This window comes from Oncorhynchus keta, chromosome 26 (genome assembly GCF_023373465.1).
Source record: "Oncorhynchus keta strain PuntledgeMale-10-30-2019 chromosome 26, Oket_V2, whole genome shotgun sequence".
Classification (NCBI taxonomy): Eukaryota; Metazoa; Chordata; class Actinopteri; order Salmoniformes; family Salmonidae; genus Oncorhynchus; species Oncorhynchus keta.
Window position 1 is genome coordinate 21622833 of NC_068446.1, and position 17570 is coordinate 21640402.

The following is a 17570-nucleotide window of genomic DNA, read 5'->3' on the forward strand; positions in this document are numbered from 1 at the left end:
TGCAGTGCTTTTGACCGTGGTGCCACCCAGGTCTAGAGGTCGACTTCAAGTTCATAACAATCAGAAACCGGTATTTTTGGACACTATTTTTTTGTACACCTTTATTTAATCTTTATTTAACTAGGCAAGTCAGTTAAGAACACATTCTTATTTTCAATGACGGCCTAGGAACGGTGGGTTAACTGACTTGTTCAGGGGCAGAACGACAGATTTTCACCTTGTCAGCGCGGGGGACCCAATCTTGCAACCTTACAGTTAACTAGTCCAACGCAAAAACGACCTGCCTCTCTCTAATTGCACTCCACAAGGAGACTCCCTGTTACGCAAATACAGTAAGCCAAAGTACTTGTTTCCCTTGCTCATGGGTAACGCTGCTTCCCAGGGTGGCTGTTGTCATTGTGTTCCTGGTTCGAGCCCAGGAAGGAGCGAGGAAAGGGACGGAAGCTATACTGTTACACTGGCAATACTAAAGTGCCTATAAGAACATCCAATAGTCAAAGGTTAATGAAATACAAAATGGTAGAGGGAAATAGTCCTATAATTCCTATAATAACTACAACCTAAAACATCTTACATGGGAATATTGAAGACTCATGAAAGCTGGTGGTTCCTTTTAACATATGTTCTCATGTTCTGAGCAGGGAACTGAAACGTTAGCACATATTGCACTTTTACTTTCTTCTCCAACACTTTGTTTTTGCATTATTTAAACCAAATTGAACATGTTTCATTATTTACTTGAGGCTAAATTGATTTTATGTATTATATTAAGTTCAAATAAGTGTTCATTCAGTATTGTTGTAATTGTCATTATTAAATTTTTTTTTTTTTTTTTAATGTTTTTATTTGTTTTTAAATTGGCCGATTACTCAGTATGGGCTTTTTTGGTCCTCCAATAATCGGTATCGGCGTTGAAAAATCATAATCGGTCGACCTCTACCCAGGACCCACTCCAGGGAGGTTTTTCCAATACCTCACAAAGGGCACCTATTTGTAGATGGGTAAAATAACAGAGCTTAAAGAATTTACATTTTAAAAAAGTGCAAACATTGTACAATCCAGGTCTGCAAAGCTCTTACCCAGAAAAGACTCAAAGCTGTGATCGCTGCCAAAGTCGATTCTAACATGTATTGACTCAGGGGTGTGAAAACTTACACTACATGACCAAAAGCATGTGGACACGTGCTCGAACATCTCATTCCAAAATCATGGGCATTAATATGGAGTTGGAGCCCCTGTGCTGATATAGCAGCCTCCACTCTTCTGGGAAGGATTTCCACTAGATGTTGGAACATCGCTGCAGGGACTTGCTTTCATTCAGCCACAAGATCATTAGTGATGTCGGGGACTGACGTTGAGCATTAGGCCTGACTCGCATTTGGCATTGCAATTCGTTCCAAAGAAAGGGCCTTCCCCAAACTGTTGCACACGGTTGGATGCACAGAATCGTCTGGAATGTCACTGTATGCGGTGCCGTTAAGATCTCCCTTCATTGGAACTAAGGGGCCTAGCCCAAGCCATGAAAAACTGCCCCAGACCATTATTCCTCCACTAAACTTTATAGTTGGCACTATGCATTGCGGCAGGTACCATTCTCCTGGCATCCTCCAAACTCAGATTTGTCAGTCAGACGGTGAAGCGTGATTGATCACTCCAGCGAACACATTTCCACTGCACCAGAGTCCAATTGCAGCGAGCTTTACATTCCTCCAGCCGACGCTTGACATTGCACATGGTGATTTTAGGCTTGCGTGCGGCTATTCGGCAAAGGAAACCCATTTCATGAAGCTTCCGTCTAACAGTTATTGTGCTGACGTTGCTTCCAGGGGCAGTTTTGAAATCTGTAGTGAGTGTTGCACCCAAAGACACAATTTTTTACACGCTACGCGATTCAGCACTCTGTTCTCGTTCTTTGAGCTTGTGTGGCCTACCGCTTTGCGGCTGAGCCGTTGCTTCTCCTAGTCGTTTCCACTTCACAATAACAGCACTTACAGTTGACCGGGGCAGCTCGAGCAGGCAAGAAATTTGACAAACTGACTTGTTGGAAAGGTTGCATCCTATGATGGTGCCACATTGAAAGTCACAGTTCTTCAGTAAGGCCATTCTGCTGCCAATGTTGTCCTACGGAGATTGCATGGCTGTGTGCTCGATTTTAAACACCTCAACAATGGGTGTGGATGAAATAGCCATATCCACTAATTTGAAGGGGTGTCCACATACTTATACAAAAGTACGTATAAAAATGTTTTCACTATCATTATGGGGTTATTGTGTGTAGATTTTTTAAATGATCCATTTCGAATTCAGGCTGTAACAACAAAAAGATTGGATTAAGTCAAAAGGTATGACTACTTTCTGAAGGCACTGTGTATAAGTCTTAGGACTGGCCTCATTAGCCAGTTACATTTCTTCACCCCACCCACACGAGAGCTTGACCTAGGCACACGAGGGCCTGTTGCACTGACTGCAGCTACCTCGCCTGTTGTCCCCCCACACACTTTCCATGCATTATCCCCACATTTCATGGACACATACACACAGTGAATCGTTGTAGGGTTAGTTTACAGTGCGACTGTGTGAGAGAGGAGACTTGGGGTCTGTGTGATTGAGGCTGATAGAGTGGCTGATTCATATGCCCCCATTTCAGCACAACCATTTGAAAGATACACAGCTCCATACAGCCGTGAACTGTTTACAAGAGCGAGAGAAGTTGAGAATAGGGCGATACGGCTTAACAATCTTCATCTTATCATTTTCTAATTTATGGGTAATTCACAGTATATCAATTACCAGTCAAAAGTTGACATATCAACTCATTCAAGGGTTTCTTTATTTTTTACTCTTTTGTACACTGTAGAATAATAGTGAAGACATCAAAACTATGAACATATTGAATCATGTAGAAACCAAAAAAAAAGTGTTAAATCCAAATATATTTTATATTTGAGATTCTTCAAAGTTGCCACAATTTGCCTTGATGACAGCTTTGCACACTCTTGGCATTCTCTCAACCAGCTTCATGATGTAGTCCCCTGGAATGAATTTCATTTAACAGGTGTGCCTTGTTAAGTTAATTTGTGTATTATCTTTCCTTCTAAAAATGTGTTTGAGCCAATCAGTTGTGTTGTGACAAGGTAGGGATGGTATAAAGAAGATAGCCCTATTTTGTAAAAGACCAAGTCAATATCATGGCAAGAATATCTCAAAAAAGCGAAGAGAAACGACAGTCCATGATTACTTTAAGACATTAAGGTCAGTCATGATGGAAAATTACAATAACTTTAAACATTTCTTCAAAACTTTCTTGGGAAAAAGGCATAACCATAAATTCAAATGTATCAAATGAATTAGATATATTGCCCGAGTTGAGAATGAGACTGGAGGAACAGAACAGAGAGAGGAAGACAGTGTGCCACTTGTAGTTGTTTGAGCCACTCCCAGTATAAGTACAGGCGGAGACATCCAGTTCCAGACCAGTATGATCAAGGGAGGGCAGCCTCCCGTGGCAGCCGGGTAGCCTCCTTGCTTGTGGTACCAGAGGGGAAGTCAGCTTCAGACTGTGGGTCTCTACACCGGCTTCCGGAAGTGAAAGTTGAGACATTCTCTTGAGTGACAGCCCAACCGGCAGACCGAAGTTGGCAAGGGGCCACATGAGCTCCTTAACGATGGGCACAACACACAGTGTCTTGCAAGAGTATTCATCCCACTTGGGGTTTTTCCTATTTTGTTGCATTACAACCTGTAATTTAAATGGATTTTACTTGGATTTCATGTAATGGACATACAAAATTAGTGAAATAAAATAAACTTGTTTAAAAATTGTTTATTTTTTTGTTTGTTTTTTTTAACAGAAAAGGGTGCGTGCCTGTATTCACCCCCTTTTCTATGAAGCCCCTAAATAAGACCTGGTGCAACTAATTACCTTCAGAAGTCACATAATTAGTGAAATAAAGTCCACCTGTGTGCAATCTAAGTGTGACATGATCTGTCACGATCTCATATATATAACATATAACCTGTTATGAAAGGCCCCAGAGTCTGCAACACCACTAAGCAAGGGGCACCACGAAGACCAAGGGCTCTCCAAACAGGTCAGGGACAAAGTTGTGGAGAAGTGCAGATCAGGGTTGGGTTATAAAAAAATCTGAAACTTTGAACATCCCACAGGGCACCATTAAATACATTATTTAAAAATTGGAAGAATATGGCACTAGAACAAACTTGCCAAGAGGTCCACCCACCAAAACTCAAGGACCAGGCAAGGAGGGCATTAATCAGAGAGGCAACAAAGAGACCAAAGATAACCCTGAAGGATCTGCAAAGTTCCACAGCGGAAATTGAAATATCTGTCCATAGGACCACTTTAAGCCGTACACTCCACAGAGCTGGGCTTTACAGAAGAGTGGCCAGAAAAAAAGCCATTGCTTGAAGAGGAGGAAAAGCCATTGTGTGAAGAAAAAAATAAGCAAACACATTGTGTTCACCAAAAGGCATGGTTTAAAATGCAGATGTCCTTTTGAATGTCTTCGTTTTGAAAATGCAGATTACTGAACTCTAACCCCTGCCTCTAACCCCTGCCCCTGCCTATATCTCCATGGCTACCTGCAGCATCATCACTATCACCATTCAGTCACAAAAGATGATAGGGCCAAAGACATCCTAGCCAAGTCAGCGTTCATCTTAAAATGTGACCCATCGTTTCAATCTTGTGTAGCCAAATAGAAAATGGAGTTTAAAAAAAAAATATATATATATATATATATATATATATATATATATATATATATATAGAATAAAGGTAGAGACTCAGAGCTACAAAATGGTATATCATACACTGCATGAGGAAGAATGGGAAAGTAATTCTGCTTTGAAAGTCAATAAACTTGTAACCACACTTTTGAGAAAATGGCCCTTGAATGTTTTGGTACAGAGAGCTCTTCTTTGTCTACACATATTCAGTATCGTTCACACCTTCTTAAGCCTTAGCCCCACCCATTGCTTTAAGGATTCACATGAGGCCATGTGCTAAAGAGTGATACATTTAACTGTCACTTTACAGATACAATTACAATATGGTCATGGCAGCACACTCCTACCAGACACTTGATGGTCGTGAATTGATGGTCATGTGAAATAAATGCTATAACCACCCCCCAACCACATCTAGCGAAGCAGAAGGGTCATTGACATGTACACATCTTCATGAAATACAATATTGGCCATAATCTCTTTACTTTGCACATTCTTCCACTGCAAATCTACCATTCCAGTGTTTTACTTGCCATATTGTATTTACTTAGCCACCATGGCCTTTTTTGCCTTTACCTCCCTTCTCACATTGTATATAGACTTATTTTTCTACTGTATTATTGACTGTATGTTTGTTTTACTCCATGTGTAACTGTGTTGTTGTATGTGTCGAACTGCTTTGCTTGTTCTTTAACTTGTTCTTTAACTTGCCTACCTGGTTAAATAAAGGTGAAATAAAAATGTTTTATATTTTTTTATTTAAAAAAATAAAATAAAATCACCCTCAGAAATACCTTGCTAACTTGATGGGCATGTCATCTTCTGTTGAAGTAGAGTATTTTGCTTAGACATGTAGCTAGCTAGCTAAACAATGAACCATAATCCCAACCCATTCTACTAGCAATACAAACTGATCGTCATAGCTAGCCACCATGCATGAAATGTTGTAGTAACTAGTGTCAATTTGCGCTAGCTAGGTAACAATATGCTATAACTAGCAATGCAAATGACAGATATGAATATTGCTAGACAGATCATACACGTAAAATTGGCGAGTGTACTTAAAATATAGCTTAACTCTTACCCGTATATATGTAGCTGGACTCTTACCCGTATACATGGATAAACACTTCACGGTAGCATGTATTTTCTGTTTGTAGCTAAAGCTTGTTAGGACCATTGTTGTGTCAAGTCACTCCAGTTCACATTGACTGTGCAGAAAGTAGTCTATCACAATTTTTTCCAGTGATCTTTGTTGATAGCTCCTGCTAAATTCTGGACAGTAATGTTGTTAAGAGCAGTAGCAACACTTTTGCAGTTCTCCATGGCTAAAAAAGCTGCGTTTCCAAGGATTATCTACACATACTGAGCAGCTCATGTTATAGACAGAAGCGTGCTACATGGCAGACCAATCCAAACTCATCTGTAGGCATGTCCAGCCCATCCATTATCTCAGCCAAAAAAAACAACACGTTCCAATGCCTCTAGTGTGAAGTACTGACGTGACATATGCCTTGCTTCTTGAAACGGTTCACAAACACCAACATTGAGACACACACAGACCAGGACACATGTTGCAATTTAAAGCTAGAATCCTAAAATGGTGTAACTGCCACATCTGTTTGGGATATTACAACAAAGAGGTTACTGCAAACAAACACTTTTACCCCCCTTCTCAGAAATCATTGCGCATGTGATAGAACAGCTATCAGCTAGAAAACCATGCTCCTCACCTCAGTTTAGTTCGCAAAACAATAACAAATCCGGACTCCATCTTTAAGAAAGTCCCATGTCATCCGAGGAGGGACAAAACCCAGAGTAGGCTGACTAAACCAGAGACAGACCATGGCGCTGACATCTGACGCATGCCCTGTAGCGCGCACGCACGCACACACACACACACAGCAGAGAGTCTCATTTTACAGCTAATCACATTTCAGGCCTTGGAAAGACAGAACACAACTACAGCACCAGATGGACACACCTAGAACACAGCAGTACTACCACTTAGATTAGACTGCACTAACCAGTGTTCGTGTGGGACAGTCAGGGGGGGCCAGTGATATATTGTGATGGGAAGAAAAAATATCAAATTATACAGTTACATATCGGGATATTATTTTTGATGATACATCGTATTGTTTTACGCTAGTTGGTTGTACCTGCACCAAAACAGCAGTATTTTTCCTTCATAGGTTGTTCTCCATCTTTTTTAAAAAGGGAGCCAATTTGTTTTCAGCACTTTTATTACCATGACTGATCAAACTTGTTTTCTCATGGATCTCGTCCCTCTTCAGTTGACATGAGCAATACGCTAGAATCATCAAATCGCAATAAAATCACATTATCAGATCGCAATACATATAGAATCATATTAATATCAGATTGTGAGGTCCCTGGCAATTCCCAGCCCGAGCGACAGAAAGACAGTGACAAACTAGTGTGCAAAAATGAGATCGTGACAAGATAGAAGAACAGGAAAAGGCCAAATTTAAGCAAACTAGTCTGTTTAAATGAGACACAGAAGCAAGATAAATAGATTGGCTGTACATGCACCATGGGGTGGCATGTAGTCTGGCAGTAAAGAGCATTGGGCCAGTAACCGGAAGATCACTGGTTCGAATCCCTGAGCCAGCAATGTGGAAAACATCTGCCGTTGAGTCAGAAAGTTAACCCCCAACAACAACTGCTTCACGGGCACTGATGACGTGGATGTCGATTTAGGCAGCCCCCCCCCCACCCCACACTCCCCTCTCTAATTCAAAAGGGTTGGGTTAAATGCAGAAGAAATTATTCAGTTGAATGCATTCAGTTGTGCAACTGACTAGGTATTCCCTTTCCCTATATTATGGCGAAACTTTCCCTTACTAATCTTGATTATTGAATGCTCTGTACACCAGGGGTCGGCAAACAGATTGATCCAGAGATGTTAACCCCCCCCCACCCCAAAGTTTAGTCAAAATAATATATACACACTAAACAAAAATATAAACACAACATGTAAAGTGTTGGTCTCATAGTTCATGAGCTGGTTTCAAGTGTACCGGGCAGATGGCAGACCATGTGTGTGTGGCATTGTTTGTGCGAGCGGTTTGCTGATGTCAAAATGTCCCAATTCTTCAAAGGCCTGCATACTCAGCAGACATGTCACCCAATCTGCGTGTTTGGGATGCTTTGGATTGATGTGCACAACAGCGGGTTCCAGTTCCCGCTAATACCCAGCAACTTCACAGGCATTGAATAGGAGTGGGCCAACATTCCACAATCAACAGCCTGATCAACTCTATGCGAAGGAGATGTATTGCGCTGCATGGGGAAATTGGTCACACCAGATACTGACTGGTTTTCTGATCCACGCCCCTACCTATTTTGAATAACATATGTATATCTGTAATCCCAGTCATGTGAAATTCATAGATTAGGGCCTAATTTATTTAAATTGACTGATTTCCTGGTCATCTGTTTCTCAGTAAAATCTCAGGAATTGTTGCATTTATATTTATGTTCAGTTTATATTGCTCTGCATCCTATACAACAGCTCAAGTCATGCATGAAAATAAATAATGTATTCTACAGGAGATCTGCCAGGGAGACTCAGTAGCTGTGATCTCTTCTTAGGGCTGAAATCTGGAACTTTATCTAACCATTCAATATCAGACTATTCACTTTATATTTTACCAATGGATAGACAACAATTGTAGCTATGTAGATATGAGCATCTAACCCAACTCAAATCTATCTGGCAAGGTATATTCATCTTGAGAGAATGTTAATCTGCCAATGCAGAAGTGCGCCCACAATACACATTTCTGTAGTTTTCTGTGTATCTAACCAAGGCTAATATATATAGCCTGGTGGTCCAGATCTGTTAATAAAGTGCTAGTTTAGCAAACTCCTCTCTGTGTTCGTTCCACGTCATGCCAAACGTGTATGGCATGACAAGTTATGATAGGATAGAGGTGGCTACAGTACAGCCTGTGACCAACCAGGCTGTGAAGGCACTACCATGACTATACGGCATCTCAGGGCTCGACATCAAAGCTTGTCCGCTTCCCCGGGGCAAGTATAATAATAAAAACGATATAATAATAATAATAAGTATAGATTTAAGCTGGCCGAATGGACAAGTTAAAGAAATCACCCCACAATATCAAACAATTAGGCTTCGCCGAATTGGAGTGGTGTCCTCCGGGGCGGTGGGGGACAAGTGACTTGAGCTCTTCCGACAAGTAAAAAAAATGTTTTGTTTTTTTAAATCTCCTACTGGCTAAAAACGTTAATGTCCAGACCTACATCTCAGTTATGGAACACGAGCTTATACTGCTTGACAGATATGACTGGGTTAACGGAAATCTGCCCGCATGGCATGTGGCATGATTGATATATGTTGCTGTAGAGTCCCTGCTTTGCCCAGCGAGAGTGGTTATTGCCTAGCAATATCAAGGCATTGAAGGCAGATACATCAGCAATCTGTTAAACATGGCTCATCTTGCTAATGATGTGGGACATGAGACGTGCTTGACTGTGCATTACAAATATTAAATTCATTACTGAACACTCACCCTTTGAAATCAAATATATCGACCCACGGTATTGCTTTTAACTGGTACGTTACAGGGCCTAACGTTACCTAGCTAATCACTGATGCCGACATATCCTAGCTACAATAGGCAGGCACCACGATGTTGATGCCAACCTGTCATGAAAGATTAATGAATTCGTATTGCAACGGCTGACTAACGTGATGCTTCTTGCCTGTGCATTAACTACAGGCCGTTGCACCTCCCTAAAAGTGCTCTGCTTTTTCAGACTAACTGCACACAGTAATAGCTTCTATATTGAAAGACATGTAGCCAACCGGCAGTTTATGTGTATATCCAAGCCATTTTAGTGAGAGAAAAAACACGCCCCACCCGAAACACTCCCCGGATCTGGGCGGGACAGTGAGGGGGGTTCTGAGTCCAAGACAACCCGAGACGAGGCGTTTCAGTAGCCATCAGCTTAGCGCTAACAGCAGGCTGGGGACAACACGCGCAAATAACCGTTAGCCAGCTTGCCATCTCAGTTGGCTAAAAAAAAAAAAATAGCAACGACATTAAAGAGGACAGTTGCTAGTTAGTTTGCTAACTAAACTCGGCAAACAAAGGTTGACTACCTACAATAGCTAACGTTAGCTAACTCGACAAGTGCAAACATCTTAAGACATTCTGAGAGCTAGAACTGGCTGTGGTGTAATGCAAGGTAGTTAACGTTAGCTAACGTACTTAACGTTAACTGCAACAATACTATTCAACTCAAAATAAACGCTTTACTTAAACCTTCAAAGAGAATACTTAATGTCGTTAGTGTGGCTTACTCCTGTGGATAACGTTAGCTAACCTTCCGCGCAAATGGATTTAGCATCAGGGATGCTGCCACACACCCTAGCTTACGAAAACAGACATAAACCAGACACTCACCACACAGAAATGGGTGCCAAATTCCTCTTTTCGGGTAGGGAAACTCGACCCCAGCAAATTTCAGAGGCTCCTACAAAGCCAAAAGCGGTATGCTCTGCAACAGCTGTGTTCTGTTTTGAATGAGAGTTGAATAGACACGAGAAAAGGGGCGGGATTGAGATAGTTCGCTCGCCTTAGCTGTTGCCCGCTGCAACCTGGTCTCAGAGCATTTCGTATTGTTGTGTACGTGTGTATCTAAATCCGACATTTGCAACAGATGTGTTCTGTTTTGAATAAGAGTTGAATGGACACGGGAAAAAGGGCGGGATTTAGAAAATCGCCTACTGCAACCTGGTCTCAGAGCACTTCGTGTACGGAAATACGAAAGCCTAGTTTTCAGGATAATAAATGACATTTCCAATGGTATGTTTTAATTTGTGGATGTCAGGCACCAATTTCGTATGATATAATACGAATTGTAATTCGTGACATGTTACGAATTTGCAAAATACAGAATATGTTAAGCTTTGCAAAATTAACTATATGTTACAAATTTGCAAAACATATATGTTATGAATTCTAGCTAGGCAGTTAGTTGGCTAACCTTAGCTAGCTGGCTAACGTTAGCTAGGCTAGGGGTTCGGGTTAGTTTTAGGAGTTAGGTTAAAGGAGTAAAGTTAGGAAAGCGTGCTAAGTTCATGCAAAGTAGCTAAAACGTAGTAAGTAGTTGTAAAGTTGCTCATTAGCTAAAATGCCAAAGTTGTCCCTGATGAAATTCAAACTCCCAACCTTTGAGTTTTTACAATTTTATTTCACCTTTATTTAACCAGGTAGGCTAGTTGAGAACAAGTTCTCATTTGCAACTGCGACCTGGCCAAGATAAAGCATAGCAGTGTGAACAGACAACACAGAGTTACACATGGAGAAACAATTAACAAGTCAATAACACAGTAGAAAAAACGGGGTCTAGACATTAGTTGCTAGACATTCATTCCTACCCATCCACACCAACCAACCATCCTACTTTTGTTTTTGCGTTAAGTACCCATCTGTTTTATGTAACCATATCAAACCTAACATATAGTGTCCAGGATTTATGTTACTATGTTACGTTTAGTGTATGAGACCAGACTGCCTATACACTGCTCTAAAATATGTTTTATGTCTCCCCCAATGTTACTAGGGAGTGTAAACTGATCCTAGATCTGTGGCTACAGATAACGGTGATTCATACCACCGTGTGCCAGTACACCAGAGAATGCTGCGCGTGTGGAGTCTTGACTGGCACCTACCGGGGTCGCGAGACAGAGCTGGGCACTGTTTAGTTAAGTGTCTACGAGAGTGGATGATATGCCAGTGAAATTGCCACGGGTAATGAATGGTAAGAGAGAGGATAAAGATCTGTATTTTAGGTTTCTCGCTACAACCCCAAATATTTTGCATTACAGACAAGTTTTTCTCGGATGTGACCAGTGTGCTTCTCTGCTGGATTTGGAAGTAGCAAGACAATAGAATATGTATGCATCAATGTTTTGTAATGAAACAGCAGGGAGCAGGTCTCGAACCCTCGACCTTCTAGCCCGAGGTCAGGCGCACTATCGACTGTGCCGTAAAAGTTTGCTCGAGCAGCAGAGACGATTTCCGCGGATATAAACCCAGCGTCGTTACAATATTGTCAAATTGGCTCATGGAAGGCTGGGACTTTAATAATAATATGTGTACCCCGAAAAAGAAAAATAATAATGTTTCAGCAATTCTGACCGAAACGTCACATTATCTGTCTGATCTGAAGCGCTTTACTCCATAACGTGAATATGTCCCACCAGATTATTCTATTTTTAACACATCACATGACATCAAACGGGATGAGCAAATTAGACGATAAAATAAAACTCTGACCTGCCCTGACGTACTCATGTACAGTGGATTTGCCATATCACGCTAGTTTTCCTTGACTTTGACTCCATCTTGTGGCAGAACCTATGAACTTCGCAAACAGCTGCATTTTAACACGACCACACACTTGAATGGCGCTGTTTGTCCACTGTCAATGTGGGATGAGATACTCTCAACCATGGATTTATAACTATAATGACACCACGTGGACAGACCTGTTTGCGTTAACTCATTTTAATCAAGTCAAGTTGTTGTCAATGTTCAGGCAGATAGATTGCGTTGGACTGAGAATCTTTCCTTTCTCCATGCCGAGAGGAACAATCTCATTGGATGCAAAAATATTAAAATTGGTCCCCTATAGAGAAAAAACATGTTATATTTTACAGAGCCCCATATAAATCATCCACACACAAAGGATTGGACCCTTTTTTCAATTCCCGCCTAAAATGACATACCCAAATCTAAAACACACACATTAGTGAATCCTTCAACCTTTTGCCCCCTGAGTCAGGGCCGGCCTTCATGGCTCAACCAACGTCGGTGAGGAGACCCACGTTTTGACATGCGTCCACAGACTTCTTACCACCACTGCGGTAGGCCGTCATGAAGCAGTAGGCCATCTTCAGATTATCTGCAACTTCCCCTGGTGGAGAGATGTAGAACATGGTGAGTTTGACCACTTGGGGGATGGATTCAGGGTCTGTCTGTCTGTATTTTCTTATCATCCTTATATTTCTTATTAATAAGATGACATGTCTGAAAACACGTTTTTGTCATGCCATACTCTAACATTTCAAATGACTTGTCTATTTGAGAAATGCAAATTGTTGCAGACTTTGCTGTTATAATCTTCTAGTGAATGGGATTAAGTGTAGTGTAGTTGAGTCATGTACCTCCCTTGGACATAGTAAAAACCCGAGCTTGTAGAAGCATTCACCTTGTTTATTCATCTCACAATTGTGTTTGAGCACCTGGGTGGTAGACTCAAAGTTTTCTTTCACTCCTTCCATGTAATCAGCAGGCCTTTGACACCCTGACAACAGAATACATACAGTGGGGCAAAAAGTATTTAGTCAGCCACCAATTGTGCAAGTTCTCCCACTTAAAAAGATGAGAGGCGTGTAATTTTCATCATAGCTACACTTCAACTATGACAGACAAAATGAGGGGAAAATATCCAGAAAATCACATTGTAGGATTTTTAATGAATTTATTTGCAAATTATGGTGAAAAATAAGTATTTGGTCACCTACAAACAAGCAAGATTTCTGGCTCTCACAGACCTGTAACTTCTTCTTTAAGAGGCTCCTCTGTCCTCCACTCGTTACCTGTATTAATGGCACCTGTTTGAACTTGTTATCAAACTTGTTATCAAACAGTCACACTCCAAACTCCACTATGGCCAAGACCAAAGAGCTGTCAAAGGACACCAGAAACTAAATTGTAGACCTGCACCAGGCTGGGAAGACTGAATCTGCAATAGGTAAGCAGCTTGGTTTGAAGAAATGAACTGTGGGAGCAATTATTAGGAAATGGAAGACATACAAGACCAGTGATAATCTCCCTCGATCTGGGGCTCCACGCAAGATCTCACCCCGTGGGGTCAAAATGATCACAAGAACGGTAGGCAAAAATCCCAGAACCACACGGGGGGACCTAGTGAATGACCTGCAGAGAGCTGGGACCAAAGTAACAAAGCCTACCAATTTTTATTTTTATTTTTATTTTTTTATTTCACCTTTATTTAACCAGGTAGGCTAGTTGAGAACAAGTTCTCATTTGCAATTGCGACCTGGCCAAGATAAAGCATAGCAGTGTGAACAGACAACACAGAGTTACACATGGAGTAAACAATTAGCAAGTCAATAACACAGTAGAAAAAAATGGGCAGTCTATATACAATGTGTGCAAAAGGCATGAGGAGGTAGGCGAATAATACAATTTTGCAGATTAACACTGGAGTGATAAATGATCAGATGGTCATGTACAGGTAGAGATATTGATGTGCAAAAGAGCAGAAAAGTAAATAAATAAAAACAGTATAAAAACAGTATGGGAATGAGGTAGGTGAAAATGGGTGAGCTATTTACCTATAGACTATGTACAGCTGCAGCGATCGGTTAGCTGCTCGGATAGCTGATGTTTGAAGTTGGTGAGGGAGATAAAAGTCTCCAACTTCAGCGATTTTTACAATCGTTCCAGTCACAGGCAGCAGAGTACTGGAACGAAAGGCGGCCAAATGAGGTGTTGGCTTTAGGGATGATCAGTGAGATACACCTGCTGGAGCGCGTGCTACGGATGGGTGTTGCCATCGTGACCAGTGAACTGAGATAAGGCGGAGCTTTACCTAGCATGGACTTGTAGATGACCTGGAGCCAGTGGGTCTGGCGACGAATATGTAGTGAGGGCCAGCCGACTAGAGCATACAAGTCGCAGTGGTGGGTGGTATAAGGTGCTTTAGTGACAAAACGGATGGCACTGTGATAGACTGCATCCAGTTTGCTGAGTAGAGTGTTGGAAGCCATTTTGTAGATGACATCGCCGAAGTCGAGGATCGGTAGGATAGTCAGTTTTACTAGGGTAAGCTTGGCAGCGTGAGTGAAGGAGGCTTTGTTGCGGAATAGAAAGCCGACTCTTGATTTGATTTTTGATTGGAGATGTTTGATGTGAGTCTGGAAGGAGAGTTTGCAGTCTAGCCAGACACCTAGGTACTTAGGTGTCTGTAGTAACACACTACGCCGCGAGGGACTCAAATCCTGCAGTGCCAGACGTGTCCCCCTGCTTAAGCCAGTACATGTCCAGGCCTGTCTGAAGTTTGCTAGGGAGCATTTGGATGATCCAGAAGAAGATTGGGAGAATGTCATATGGTCAGATGAAACCAAAATATAACTTTTTGGTAAAAACTCAACTCGTCATGTTTGACAAAGAATGCTGATTTTTGCATCCAAAGAACACCATACCTACTGTGAAGCATGGGGGTGGAAACATCATGCTTTGGGACTGTTTTTCTGCAAAGGGACCAGGACGACTGATCCGTGTAAAGGAAAGAATGAATGGGGCCATGTATCGTGAGATTTTGAGTGAAAACCTCCTTCCATCAGCAAGGGCATTGAAGATTAAACGTGGCTGGGTCTTTCAGCATGACAATGATTCCGGGCAACGAAGGAGTGGCTTCGTAAGAAGCATTTCAAGGTCCTGGAGTGGCCTAGCCAGGACTTACAGAAAACGTTTGACCTCTGTCATTGCCAACAAAGGGTATATAACAAAGTATTGAGATAAACTTTTGTTATTGACCAAATACTTATTTTCCACCATAATTTGCAAATAAATTCATTAAAAATCCTACAATGTGATTTTCTGGATTTTTTTCCCTCATTTTGTCTGTCATAGTTGAAGTGTAGCTATGATGAAAATTACAGGCCTCTCTCATCTTTTTAAGTGGGAGAACTTGCACAATTGGTGGCTGACTAAATACATTTTTGCCCCACTGTACACTATTTCTATAGGTTAGATACATTTATGAGGTGGAAGGCGGAAAGCTTACAGTACAAGTACATGAGGCATAAACAAACTAAACACCAACCAGAATCAGTGGTTCAGCACCCCAGTTATGGGACAGCGAAAGGGTAACCATGAGCTGAACAACACTGAGTGACCCAAACACTCACTTCAGCACATGGGACAGCGCACGTCATGCCTTACCTTCAGGGTCCTTCTCTCTGTGACACTGGTAGCTGAAATCTACCCCTATATTATCCAAATGCTTCTTCACCTCCTTTTCGTTCTCAAAGTTTATGAGTCTAGCCGTGATTCGAATGGAGGAGCAGTGTCATAAAAATCCCTGTCTAAAAACCACGTGTTGAAAAGTCCACAACTTGTGACCTTGGTGTTGGACTGATGAGGTAATAATTTCAGAGAGTCTGGTCCCCGTTGAACAACTATGTAATATTGAGAGATCGTCTTGATTAAGGCTAATGTGATGAACTTGCAGTGAATTATAATCTATTTTCAAAGAAAAGGTAGATGCTTGTTTTAGCAGATTTTTTAGAACACTCCCAACAGTAGCCATGACATCACCTTCAAGCATCGACTACCAGCGGAACCGCGCTTCTTAACACCAGCCCGGTTAACCAAGAAGCGTGCTGCACCAATGTGTCGGAGGAAACACCATTCAACTGACGACCGCAGGTGCCGGCCCTCCACAGGGAATCGCTACGAGGTCAGCCTGCAGGTGCCCGACCCGCCACAAGGAGTCGCTAAAGTGCAATGAGCCAATTAAAGCCCCCCTAGCCAAACCCTCTCCTAACCCGGACGATGCTGGGCCAATTGTTCGCCGCCCTATGGGACTCCCGATCACGGCCGGTTGTGAAACAGCCCAGGATCGAACCCGGGTCTGTAGTGACGACTAGCTGGCTTAGACCGCTGTGCCACTCGGGAGTCCCACATCATTACCCTGTTTTACCCCTCTGCACTGTTAACCGCGGCACATTGAAGCATTTATGATTGGTCTAGTTATGTAAGGGATCGGATGGATTGGATGTGCGTTTTAAATATCTATTAACTGATCTATTAAATATCTGATCAGTGGAACAATTCTCCTGCTTAACAATGGGCTAAAATATAGGGTAATTATTGTGCTTGTCAGCAAGAACACTATTACCATTCCCCACACTTGTTTTATTATTTTACTTCTTCATATTTTTTTCAGTGTAATAACATATTTGAAATCTGATATGCCTACTCGTGTCTTTAAAAATGAATTATATGAGGCTATGTATTTTTGCAGCCATTCATGGGCAGTATTGAATAAGTCATACAAATAAGCACTGGATATTGAATGCTCCAGGCCTCAAATATAATTTTAGGATATTTTAGTATTTGTGCACATGCACAGATGGCATAGATGGTAGGAGGACTCACAACTCATAAACACATCATATTTTGTCTTTGTAGAGTAAGATGATGGCAAGGACTAGTTCTTCAACTAGTTGGCATAAATCACCTGAATATTAATTTGATTTTTCTTGAAGGTTGGTTGATTTTGAGAAATTAATTGTTAGAAAAATAACATTTTCAAACTCTCAGCACTTGGGAAACATAGATCAGGGATGGCCAACCATCCTGGAGCGCAAGCGGGGTGTACCCAAATTACAAAATATGTGTGTCCTTACCTTGAAACGAACCTATGGACAAGTAGACTGCAATCTATGATTTGGTTACCCACTGCCATCAACCATTAATATTAGTGTTTCCTGAGTAGAGCCTTGGTGTAGTGGTTAAACTCCCCAGCATGTTTCGTTTACAACTTTCCACGTGAGAACAGGAATCACTCCCTGCTTCCAACCTTCCCACTGTTTCTCCCACTTGCCTGTCCCCCGTTTCATTACTGTCTGAATAAAGTGTCAAACCACCTCAAAAATATGTTGTTTTTTTTAAGTATATTTCATCACCCCAAAATCTCAAAGTAGTAACATTTTGAGTGTTCGT

General features: G+C 41.6%; 1 protein-coding gene across 8 annotated transcripts in view; it reads right to left on the bottom strand.

Annotated features, from left to right (window-relative positions):
* LOC118359085 (ras-specific guanine nucleotide-releasing factor RalGPS2-like) overlaps positions 1-10413 on the bottom strand; it is a 153390-nt gene extending 142977 nt beyond the window's left edge. For 2 of the 8 annotated variants that reach the window (XM_052480379.1, XM_052480381.1), the window contains exon 1: positions 10209-10413. The gene's annotated coding sequence lies outside the window, so the exon portion shown is untranslated. Of the gene's footprint in view, positions 1-6482; positions 6612-9311; positions 9570-10208 lie in introns of those variants that run through there. The other 6 variants (XM_052480377.1, XM_052480375.1, XM_052480382.1 and 3 more) reach the window with 6 other exon arrangements.
* Positions 10414-17570: the final 7157 nt, after the last annotated feature.